Here is an 11,534-nt window from a genome sequence, read left to right as displayed (position 1 = left end):
CCACATTATTTTCCCTACAGCCTAGCCTTCCCTGTAGTGCTAAAGCCCTAAACGAAGCTCTGGTCTCCCTAGGGCTCCTTTTCAATTTAAATGGGCTTGTTTGTTACTATCAAAATTATATATATTCAGAGACTAAGCCTTAGTCTAGAGCGGTCTAGGCGTCTGACTTTGTGTGCTGGCGATTAGGTGCCTGACTCTGAGGGTGTGGGTTCGAATCCCGGATGGGACTCAACCCCAAAAGTACTAGAATCTGTACTTTACAAAGAAAGTGTAATCCCAAATATAACATATGTTACATTTGACCACTTTCTAAAATGGCATTGTGTATCATAATGTATCTAGGACACTTTACAATATCCTACTTCGCTCTCAAAAAGCAATATATGTACTCCTACCTACCATTTATGACACTTTTATTGAGATAATGAATCTGGGGCATAATTACAGTAAGTTTCCTACCTCTCACAGTTGTAGATTTGCATTATTTATATACATGTATGTATGTAAGTATTATCAACTACACTTGAGGGAGTGATGAGCCCAGCTCAGTCTGGGTTAGGAATGGTCTTCAGCAACCGCTAAAGGAATCGTTGATGTCACAGATGCTCATGGTGTCAGCCGCTTGATTGATTATACACCACAGTGATGGTATATACTAGGGCAATATAACCGTTTTACCGGTATTTATCGGTTCAGACATGAAAACGATACGTATAAATGCCATACGCTGATCGAAAACCGGTATTTTGACATGCATTCGGAAAACTTCGTAACACTCGGAAATCTTCGGATATTTCCGTTTTATAAATTGTTTCATTTGTATTTCCGTTTCATTTGTGCAAAATATTATTTACATTTTTATTTTGTCATGACTGAAAGTTTTTATTAAAGCTAAATCAAGCATAGTGATTTTGTTGTGTTTTTGCTTATAAATCAAGCATCAACTCGATTGTAAGTCCTTTTTTTTGTTTAAAAAAACTTCTTGCAATATATATTGCAATACATATCGCAATATATGCTTTTGCATCGCAATATATCGCAATACGAAAATTCTCTGTAATACCCACCCCTAGTATATACGAGGCGGACTATTGCTGGACGCTTCGTTGACTAAAAAGCAGTGATACAAAAAAGTAATGTGCAGGAAAAATCAGGAAATAATAATTGAAATTGAAAAATACGCCGAAGCATCCATAATCAATAATTTCTGATAAAGGTTTAGGGCGTAGTTTCATATTTTGTTGTATTTTTGTGATTGATATAACTGATTCACTCATTATCTGGTATTATCACTACTGAGTTTTCATAAGCAGATGCTCGCGATATTGTCACAATCGTACAATGGGTCTGCTTATAGTAGATAGCACGTGAAAAGGAACATGGCGCTGTTATTTACGAGCAATGTCTCACACATCGGGGTACAATAACATAACCAGCCAAGTCACCGTTACTAACCACCCGATCCACTTAATCGTCCGACCAATTGCTTAAATCGATGCTCGTGATGTTGATCACTGGATTGTCTGGTCCAGACTCGATTATTTACAGACCACCGTCATAGAGCTGGAATATTGCTGAGTGCGGTGTAAAACTAAACTCACTCACTAATCGCCCGACCTGTGTAGATCCGGGTTAGAACTGATCTTCAGCAACCCATGCTTGTAAGAGGCGACTAACGGGATCAGGTGATCAGCCTCGCTGATTTGGTTGACACATGTCATCGTATCCCAATTGCGCAGATCGATACTCATGCTGTTGATCACTGGATTGTCTGGCCCAGACTCGATTATTTACAGACCGCCGCCTTTACATGCCTTTGTGACGGGCGGTATCGGGTGGTCAGGCTCGCTGACTTGGTTGACACATGTCATCGTATCCCAATTGCGCAGATCGATGCTCATGCTGTTGATCACTGGATTGTCTGGTCCAGACTCGATTGTTTACAGACCGCCGCCACGTAGCTGGAATACTGCTGAGTGCTGCGTAAAACTAAACTCACTCACTCACGTAATCGTCCATTACAACTATATGCCACTTTGGGCCAGGTCTTCTCGAAGTGTACAGGACGTGGGTTTTGGCCCTAGTAAACTTCAGATTTATGACTGGATAACGGAAATATCGTCATTGTGAACTTCATATTTATGACATTGAATTTTTTGTTTTGTTTTGTATATAACATGCCGCAAACATGTATGGATAGATAACTGCATTTAAACATGAGTGATTTTGATTTTATGGCCAAATATTAAACCATGTCCTTACAGGGATATCTATCATGAATCTATGTAAAGAGATTTAGAGAGTTCTTTTGCAGAGGGGTATTAAACAGAACCCATTGCCAAGAACTATTTGTAAATAAAATATGTGTGTGGTCTTAATCGAATTTGACCAGTACTAGGTTATAATACTAAAGATACATGCACAATAAATCAGTACAAGATCTGCAAAATAGGAAAACGAGTATATGTGCGAGACCCATCATAATGGACGTTACCTGTGTCGAATCGTGTTCAAGGGAGATAATTCGGTCTGTATTAGCGCCGCAACATACCGCATGAGTGTGACCGGATTTAGGTTGCAGTTCGGGTCCCCCCCTTTCGAGTGAGTGAGTGAGTGAGTGGGTGGGTGGTTGAGTGGTTGTGTGAGTGATTGAGTGAATGAGTGGGTGAGTTAGTGAGTGTGAGTTTTAGTGAGTATAGTTTTACGCCGCACTCAGCAACATTCCAGCTATGTGGCGGCAGAGTGAGTAAGTGAGTGAGTGAGTGAAGGGGAGAGACATAAACATACGTCACGAAATGGTTGACATTTGATTCGCGTATTTCGCTTTTGTTTACAATAGTTGCATAGCACGGACGGACCGCTAGAGATGGGGGTGGGGTTGGATATGGTATACTCACGTGATATCCAAATTAGTTTGTTGGAGTAGGGTGTTGCACTGGTGTGTGTGTAAAGCTTGCACCCAGTGTGCGAAATAGCCACTAGTCCGCTAGCCCGTGGCTGTTAAAAGTCCAGTTGGGCCAGTAAATCTCCACAGTCACTGGCACGACTGGCTGGTGAATTTTCATGGGGTCATCTATTTGTAAATATATCACTCTCTCCGACTTGTTAAGTTATAATACACTTTTAAATCATGCAAGATTATGGCCTGATAAACATGTTCATCATATTAGCAGCTTAATGATTAAATTTCTTGCTAGTGAATTATTTTGTGGGTTAGTAACTTTGAGGCACAGCTAGCAAGACTGGCTAGCAAAAAATGGACACTATGGCCTGCACCAAATGTGTTGTGTGATTACGTCCAGGCGGTCAAATTAAAACTGTTAGGTCGGGACACCTGATAACATACGACTGGGTTTTTGACGCACTTCAGACTATTTAAACTAACGAATTTCGAAACCTGGGCGGAGCCTCAGCTATCTAGCTGAAACTTTGAATAGTTAGAAATAGCAGAAATATGAAACTGTAAATACGTCGAAGAAATTTCAAATACCAAAGGGTATCGTTCCGTTGCGTACACCAAACTGTCTTTGAGGTACTTTTGAATTGATAATGCATATTTTTCAGTTCCAAGATCAAAGGCCCCGACAGCAGGTATTTTAACGCTGGTTTAGTGAACTTCAAAGGACTGGCTATCATGGTATGGAGTTACCTTCCGTTACCGTAACATCATGTTTGATAGCCGGATTTGTTTGTGGACGGTCCATGAAACAAATGTTGGGATTGAGAGTAGAAAGTATTTTGAGGTGATGCATTTTGATGCGCAAAGGTTAACCAAGCCTTCGGTACATACATAGTTATATTGTGGCGTCACCACATGATTATCACGTCATGTGGCGTCACAACAGGTCACGATTATCAGCCAATTATTTTGAACACTTAATTTGAAGTTTACAAAGGGTAAAGTCAACGCAGTGAGTCAAATAAGTCGCAGCAGTGATTATTCACAGGTCCTAAAATTATCGACATTGCACTGGATATGTGGATGGTTAATCTTGTTAGATACATTGGTCTTCCGATATTGTACCCACGTGGGGAATCGAACCCGGACCTTTGGCGAAAAGATCGAATACTAACACAACTAGGCTAACCCACCTCCCAAGATGGAAGAATAGCTTAGTTAGAAAGATGGATAGATGGATGCATGGATGGATGGATGGATGGGTGGATGGATAGATAGATTGATGGATAGATAGATAGATGGGGACTGCAAAGGGAAAGAGATTTGGCGGATTGGTGTATGGATAATAAATATATATCGACAATGATATACATGTAATGTCATATGAAGGGAATGACATTATGGATCAACTGGTTATGGATTTGTTTAGTCCCAAACACGTTACGAGTAATGTCGAACATAAATCAGATTCAACGTACTTCATTGTCCAGCTGGTGTCCCTGTTCATACTGAATGGAGGTGTCTCATAACAGCCCCAGTTTTCACCCCGAGCTGACAGCTGTTGGACAATGATTTTGATGGATGTAGATCCCCGGAGTCTCAGTATTTGCCTAAAAGCCGACGGCTCAGTACAGATTTACGACAAAGATGAAGACGCCTCATCCCAGTAAAGTCTACGTTACTGAAAGACCCGTGCTGGTTGATCTGGAACTTGTGTACGACGGCTGTGTGTTAATTCCCTTCAGATTTAGATTCGAAACCTTGTATTGACATCTTCCCCTAAACTGACATTCTGGAGTAAATCACTTCCACATATTGATCACAAGCCAGGAATAAGACACTGGCGTAAATCTTGTCATTATGCAAGAAAAGGCATTGCTTGTCAAAGAGCTTTGTTTAGTCAGTGGTCAATCCACCAAGTCGTTCCTTGTCTGTCCATAGTTTCTCATAATGTGTTTCCTCTCTATGATGAAGCAATGGCGAGAACGATGCTGAACTGTTACATGTCTGTGGCTAACACGTCTTCTGTGGTTAACACGTCTTCTGTGGTTAACACGTCTTCTGTGGTTAACACGTCTTCTGTGGCTAACACGTCTTCTGTGGTTAACACGTCTTCTGTGGTTAACACGTCTTCTGTGGTTAACACGTCTTCTGTGGTTAACACGTCTTCTGTGGTTAACACGTCTTCTGTGGTTAACACGTCTTCTGTGGTTAACACGTCTTCTGTGGTTAACACGTGTGGTTAACACGTCTTCTGTGGTTAACACGTCTTCTGTGGTTCACACGTCTTCTGTGGTTAACACGTCTTCTGTGGTTAACACGTCTTCTGTGGTTAACACGTCTTCTGTGGTTAACACGTCTTCTGTGGTTCTGTGGTTAACACGTCTTCTGTGGTTAACACGTCTTCTGTGGTTAACACGTCTTCTGTGGTTAACACGTCTTCTGTGGTTAACACGTCTTCTGTGGCTAACACGTCTTCTGTGGTTAACACGTCTTCCCTGTAAAGGAGGCGCAGGAGGGGAGTGCGGTTGAAGAAGTCTCTAATCTTCATGTAAAATCGTAATACACAACTTAATGGGAGACCAATAACTTTTATGCATTCTACAAAACGTTCTTGCTTTGAAGACTTTGTTTTTACCACCTCTTGGGAACACGACACACAGTCACTGAATAGAAAAAAACTACATAATATCCATTGAAAGACATTCGCTTTGTCGGTGCTTTTAACATGATCATATCTGGTACTAAGATGGAGTAAAGCCTCAAGTATGAATGGACCAGGCAGATAATAGAAACGTTGGAATGTGAAGGCTAACAGATTGCCCACTTAGGGAATGTAACGAGGTGGAAAATTGCTGTGTCGTTGGGGTTACAGAGACGCCACTGCAGAGAGTTACTGGCTCCCTCGGGACAGGGAAATGTATTGCACTGGACAATGAGGGCGGGGGAAGTAGTGTATAACATGGGTTTTACATTAATCTTGATACACCGCTCGCGTGACTACATACATCGGAACTTAGGTTTTGAGGTAACATACATCGGAACCCCAATGGTAGCTTGGACCTGGTATTGTATGATTCGGGATCACTAGAGTCCGTGTTATACTGGTGGTGGCGACCAGTGTTTGGTGTGTAATGGTGTCAAAACTACACATACAGTACAACCAGAAATTAGTGAGAATTTAAGATTGTAATATTTTGTTTTTTTCACTCATTACTCACGTATTAAATGTGAATATTAGCAGAACATAACTCCAGATTCAAAGACAGGTGAATGGTTAGTATTTTGTCAAGTCACCATGGGCAGCAATGCAGGCTTCAATGCGGCAGGGCATACTACTGATCAAAGAAGTTAGAAAGTCGTGGTCCATGCTGTCCTAATATCGGACCACCTCTGATTTTTCTTGTTGACACTTTCCTTCATAAGTCCCCAAACATTTCCTATTGGATTGAGGTCAGGATTATAGCTTGGCCAATCTAATAATGTCATATTTTGGATCCGAAACCAGGCCTGTGCATGCTTTGAACGATGTTTTGGGTCGTTGTCCTACTGGAAAATCCAAAAATTTCCATAGAACACGTGAGCAGATGGAAGTAAATGTCCCTCGAGAATATCTGTGTACCGCTCACTGGTCATATTCCCTTCAAATACACAGAGGGTCGTTGCCCCTAACACATATATGCCACCCCACACGTTAAATTTCGGACTGTACTTTGGGCGCTGATACAAAGGTTTTTCAGTTTGTTTGTTCCAGAATTTCAGTGGATTAGGAAACAGCGACACAGAACTTTCATCTGAGAAAATCACATTGTCCCAGTTAAAATTGCTATGCTGTAAGCACCAGTTCAACCTTCGCTCCTTCTGTTCAGGTTTCATGATCGGTGATGGAATTACTCGACTTTTCTGCCAACCCATTGCATGCAGCTCAGTTCTAATTGTTTCATTACAGACAGCCACAGTTCCTCTATCAATCATATCCAGCCTTACGTTTTCTAAACTCCTTCGTTGTTTTTTTTTTTAAAACAAGAATACCAAGCCGCCTCCTGTCACCGACAGTCAATTTTCTGGGCCTACCTGCGCCTCCCTGGTGCTCAATGCCATATCCATTTGCAATTATTTTCAAAACACGATAAACAGTGGACAAAGGGATGGCTGTTCTACTTGAAATCACTTTAGCTGATTTGATGTCCTTGCAATTATTTTCAAAACACGATAAACAGTGGACAAAGGGATGGCTGTTCTACTTGAAATCACTTTAGCTGATCTGATGTCCTTGTTATAATACTCTAAAATCAACTTCCTCTTCTCTAAATCATCCATACTGAGGATCACTGAAAATGTCGTCTGCTAGCAAGTAAACAAAGGGGGATAACTCTTCACAAACTAATGAAAAATGATTAACGGAGTTGTCTCTCTTGAATGAAACCAAGCACTTCATAGCTGGTCAAGGTTGTTTATACTAGAAATCTAATTAAACATATTCCTAAAAGTCTCAATAATGTCTGGTCATACTATACATACAGCTTTGCGGTCTACAAGTCCGATCATCACGCTGACAACATTGACCCTGCAGGGGAATCAGTGGATATTTCTTCATGTGTTCCGACAAACTTTTGTTTGACTACAGATAATGCTGCTTTCCTAAATTTATTGATGTTCGTGTTACCTGAAACAATCTGTATTGATTAATTTCTTGTGACGTCCCTACATTGAGACTTTTAGTTTTAAGGAAGGTATACATGCTTTCTCTTTGGAACCGGAAGTTTCGTGACAATGAATCATCTGTAGACCCACATACTTGAATACGGTATCTGCCAACAGCCATCCGTGCATCACTGCCCGGCTTAAGTTACTCACACTGCTACATAAATGATTTACTGAGACCTGTGAATGTAGTGTTTGTGATTGATGTAAATCACACTGTATACTAATGGAAACATGGTATAGATAAACACCTATATGTCAAATGAAGCCACTTTTCGATTCATATTGCCATTATCGGATGTTAAACTGGAAGCTACATGGAAACGTCCTGACAGATGAGGCGCGTGTTATAATTCGTTTCATGTCATTAATGAGCTTCATATTACACTCTTGCAAGTCACTCAGGATGCAGGCCAAGGATCAAGTCGTTAGGAGACAGTTAAACAGACGACACAAGACCTCAGAACAAATCTCACATAATCTATTGGTTCTGAGATATGCATCTGTGTGACAAATGGGCCATTATATAGAGTTCTACAACTGTTGCTGCTATTACTATTACTACTACTACTGCTACTGCTACTACTACTACTACTACTACTACTACTACTACTGCTACTGCTACTGCTACTGCTACTGCTGCTGCTGCTGCTACTACTACTACTACTACTACTACTACAACCCGTGAAGGTCCGGGTTAAAATGAACCTTCAGTAACCAATGCTTGTCGTAAGAGGCGACTAACGGGATCGGGTGGTCGGGCTCGCTGGCTTGGTTGACACATGTCATCGGTTCCCAATTGCGCAGATCGTTGCTCATGCTGTTGATCACTGGATTGTCTGGTCCAGATTCGATTATTTACAGACCACCGCCATATAGCTGGAATATTGCTGAGTGCGGCGTAAAACTAAACTTACTCACTCACTACTACTACAACTACTACTACTCCGTCATATAGCTGGAATATTGCTGAGTGCGGCGTAAAACAACAAACTACTACTACAACGGCTACCTCGGCTCTTTCGCCAAAGGTCCAGGTTCGATTCCCCACATGGGTACAGTGTGTGAAGCCCATTTCTGGTGTCCCGTGATATTGCTAGAATATTGCTAAAAGTGGCATACAACAGTACTCACTCACTCACTCACTCACTCTCTGTACCCGGGTTGTTCACTGAGTTGCGTTTCTTTATTGTCAGGGTACTTGTTCCCGCTGGTTATTTATTCAACACGCGGGCTTGGTGTCGTCCTGCTTTGTCCTCAGTAAGGAACATCTGTACCAGACATACATTATTGGGACTAATGTACCTTTGTATAAACACCTGCAGTAAGCATCCCGCAGGTAAGAATGATTCATTAAGTGTGTGGTATGAATGAAAGCAAAAATCCATACCCACACAATCTGACCAGTATGTATATAACCCCAATTTACGGTATATCGCCTCTTTGTATCGATATGACTTCACCTATACTCACACAATCTGGATGTGTATTAACTAGGTTTAAATCCCAGACAGACAATGTTCCAGAGATAAACTTTGTAGCCCTTGTCGACAGCACCGTGGTGGGGACAACGCCTCCTCAAGTCCAGTATTCTCACTCTTCTATTATAAGGATTAACAGACACCAAGTTCCACCTGAGCCGATCCATGTTTTAGATGTAACCATGCTCTGTGAATGAGTGTGTTGAAACAGTAGATGTGATATTGGTTTTAGTAGCATAAGCTGGTCACTTGATAAACATCTTTCTTGAGTACTGAAGTTATTTGAGAGATAAACTCTTAGCAGATATTATTCCTTTGCTTGTCTGAGATGAATTCATTGTGTTTTTAACAAGCAACACCAAAAAGATCAGATCACTAATCTGGTGGCCTTGCGGATCAAGGCGACGAGTTGCGGCATTTAGCTGTAACATGTCATCTTTCCTGGGTTCAAATCCAATCCTGGGTGGTCTAAGGTGCCGGAATTCGCTTTCTTTAACCGTTCTGTGATCTACAATTATGTTGTGCTGGGTTCTGAAACGAATTCATTGCACTTTCCCTTTATTTTTAATATTGAAAAAAAAAACTTGTTTGAAGAAGCACCTGGGAAATCATTGACATAATGTTAATAAATTAACAATGTGCAGCAATCAGAAGCACCTCAAGCACCTCAAGCACCTCCTTTAACTTAACTGCGGATATGAGAACATGGACGTCACGTTGGACTTCATCATCCTTGGTTGATCTACATTGTAGGACGGTAAACGGATTCATTCATAATTGTCTCATCACTATTTATTTCAGGAACTGCATTACTATTCCAACAGAAACGGAACTGCCGTTGTAGCTATACCATTCCAATATTATTGTAATAGTGGAACATTCCCAATAGTCACCCGTAATTGCAGACCTGTTTAGAATAAAAATAGAGTATTTATTGCTCTTCCTGTTGGAGTTTTGTTATGATAAACCGGTGGCCAATTTTGCTATTTATTTTCCCTTTTTCCTGAGATATAGTTATTATCAGAAATATTTTTCCTTAAGTGTAGATAATTCCTCCGAAGTGTCCTATCAAGTGCCCTATTTGAAAATTATGAACCCAAAACAGTGTACTCTTGAGCTCTCAAACTTTAATAAGGGGCATCTTTGCAGTGAACGTTTAAATGACCATTTTCTTTTCTTCCTGCCAAGAAAACAATATTACCTGTAACAGTTCACCCTCTTAGGGCCTATTTGATCAGTTATATACTAAATCATCACAGATTTAGTTATTCAAAAATCATTTTTCGCCATTTTATTATATTTATGAGCAATCCTGGTATGATACGAGAATAACTAATCCAACTATATTCAGTATATTCGTCATTAGTTTCAGTACTGCCGGTGTATAACAAGTAGATATCATTACGAACATTTTAAGTCTTTAACAGCTGTTGTAAATAAGCTATGTTCGTACCGTATATACATAGATATGGGATCACATTTATTGTTTATTGCATTTGCGAAACATTCGCGTTCTCTGACTAAAAGCATTAACATATTGAACGACTTATTGTAGTATTTAACCGATATATGAATCTTTATTAATCACGTAATATATATAATTATTGTCATAACACGTGTTGTTTTGTTGATGAAAACTCTGGGTATATATTTCATATATGATTATTCCTCGGCTTGTCACATATATACCCTCCCAGTTTACAGACAACTAGGCCAGTATGACATTAATATGGAATCGAACCTTTTAACAAATGTCACTCTACAAGTTTCAACGTTTTTTCTCTAAGTATTTGTAACCCACAATTGCGTGTCAGGCTGGAAACATTATTGTCATACCACCAATGCCTGATGAAAACTCTGGGTATATATTTCATATATGATTATTCCTCGGCTTGTCACATATATGCTGCTAGGCCAGTATGACATTAATATGGAATCATACTACAGACGTTTTTTCTCTCTTGTAAGTATTGCAACTGGAAACCGAAACCCACAATGCCTGATGTCGTGTCAGGCTGCTGCAAGGAACATACTACAGAACGACGTGTCTGAAGAAAAAACCCGATTCTTTCTTGTTACCGTAGCCCGTTCGCAGAGGTTTGAATGGAATTGAATTTCATCTGAACATGAGGCTGGTCCGGATGGGATTTAATGACAGTGGGTTGGACTGGCACATACAGCCAGATGATGCGCTTGTGAAAATAGAACTTCTATGAAATATGTTCTATGTCCGAGGAAATAGATGCGTTTTAAGCTGAGGCTGTGGCGCGTCACCCAATCCGATCGCTTTGTAACAAAGTGTTCAATTACATTTCCTATAGTGACGAAGTGAGTTTGCGCATAGAATACCTGGTACGTGTGAAGAGAACACATCCCTTGTCTGAGAATGCGTGCGTGTATGCGTGTATGCGTGTGTTTAATCATTCTCTTACTCTTCTTTTGGGGTGTCC

The sequence above is a fragment of the Haliotis rubra genome, unplaced genomic scaffold (genome assembly GCF_003918875.1).
Source record: "Haliotis rubra isolate DU_JTF1 unplaced genomic scaffold, ASM391887v1 Scf112, whole genome shotgun sequence".
NCBI classification, from domain to species: domain Eukaryota; kingdom Metazoa; phylum Mollusca; class Gastropoda; order Lepetellida; family Haliotidae; genus Haliotis; species Haliotis rubra.
This window is presented reverse-complemented; position numbering follows the sequence as displayed.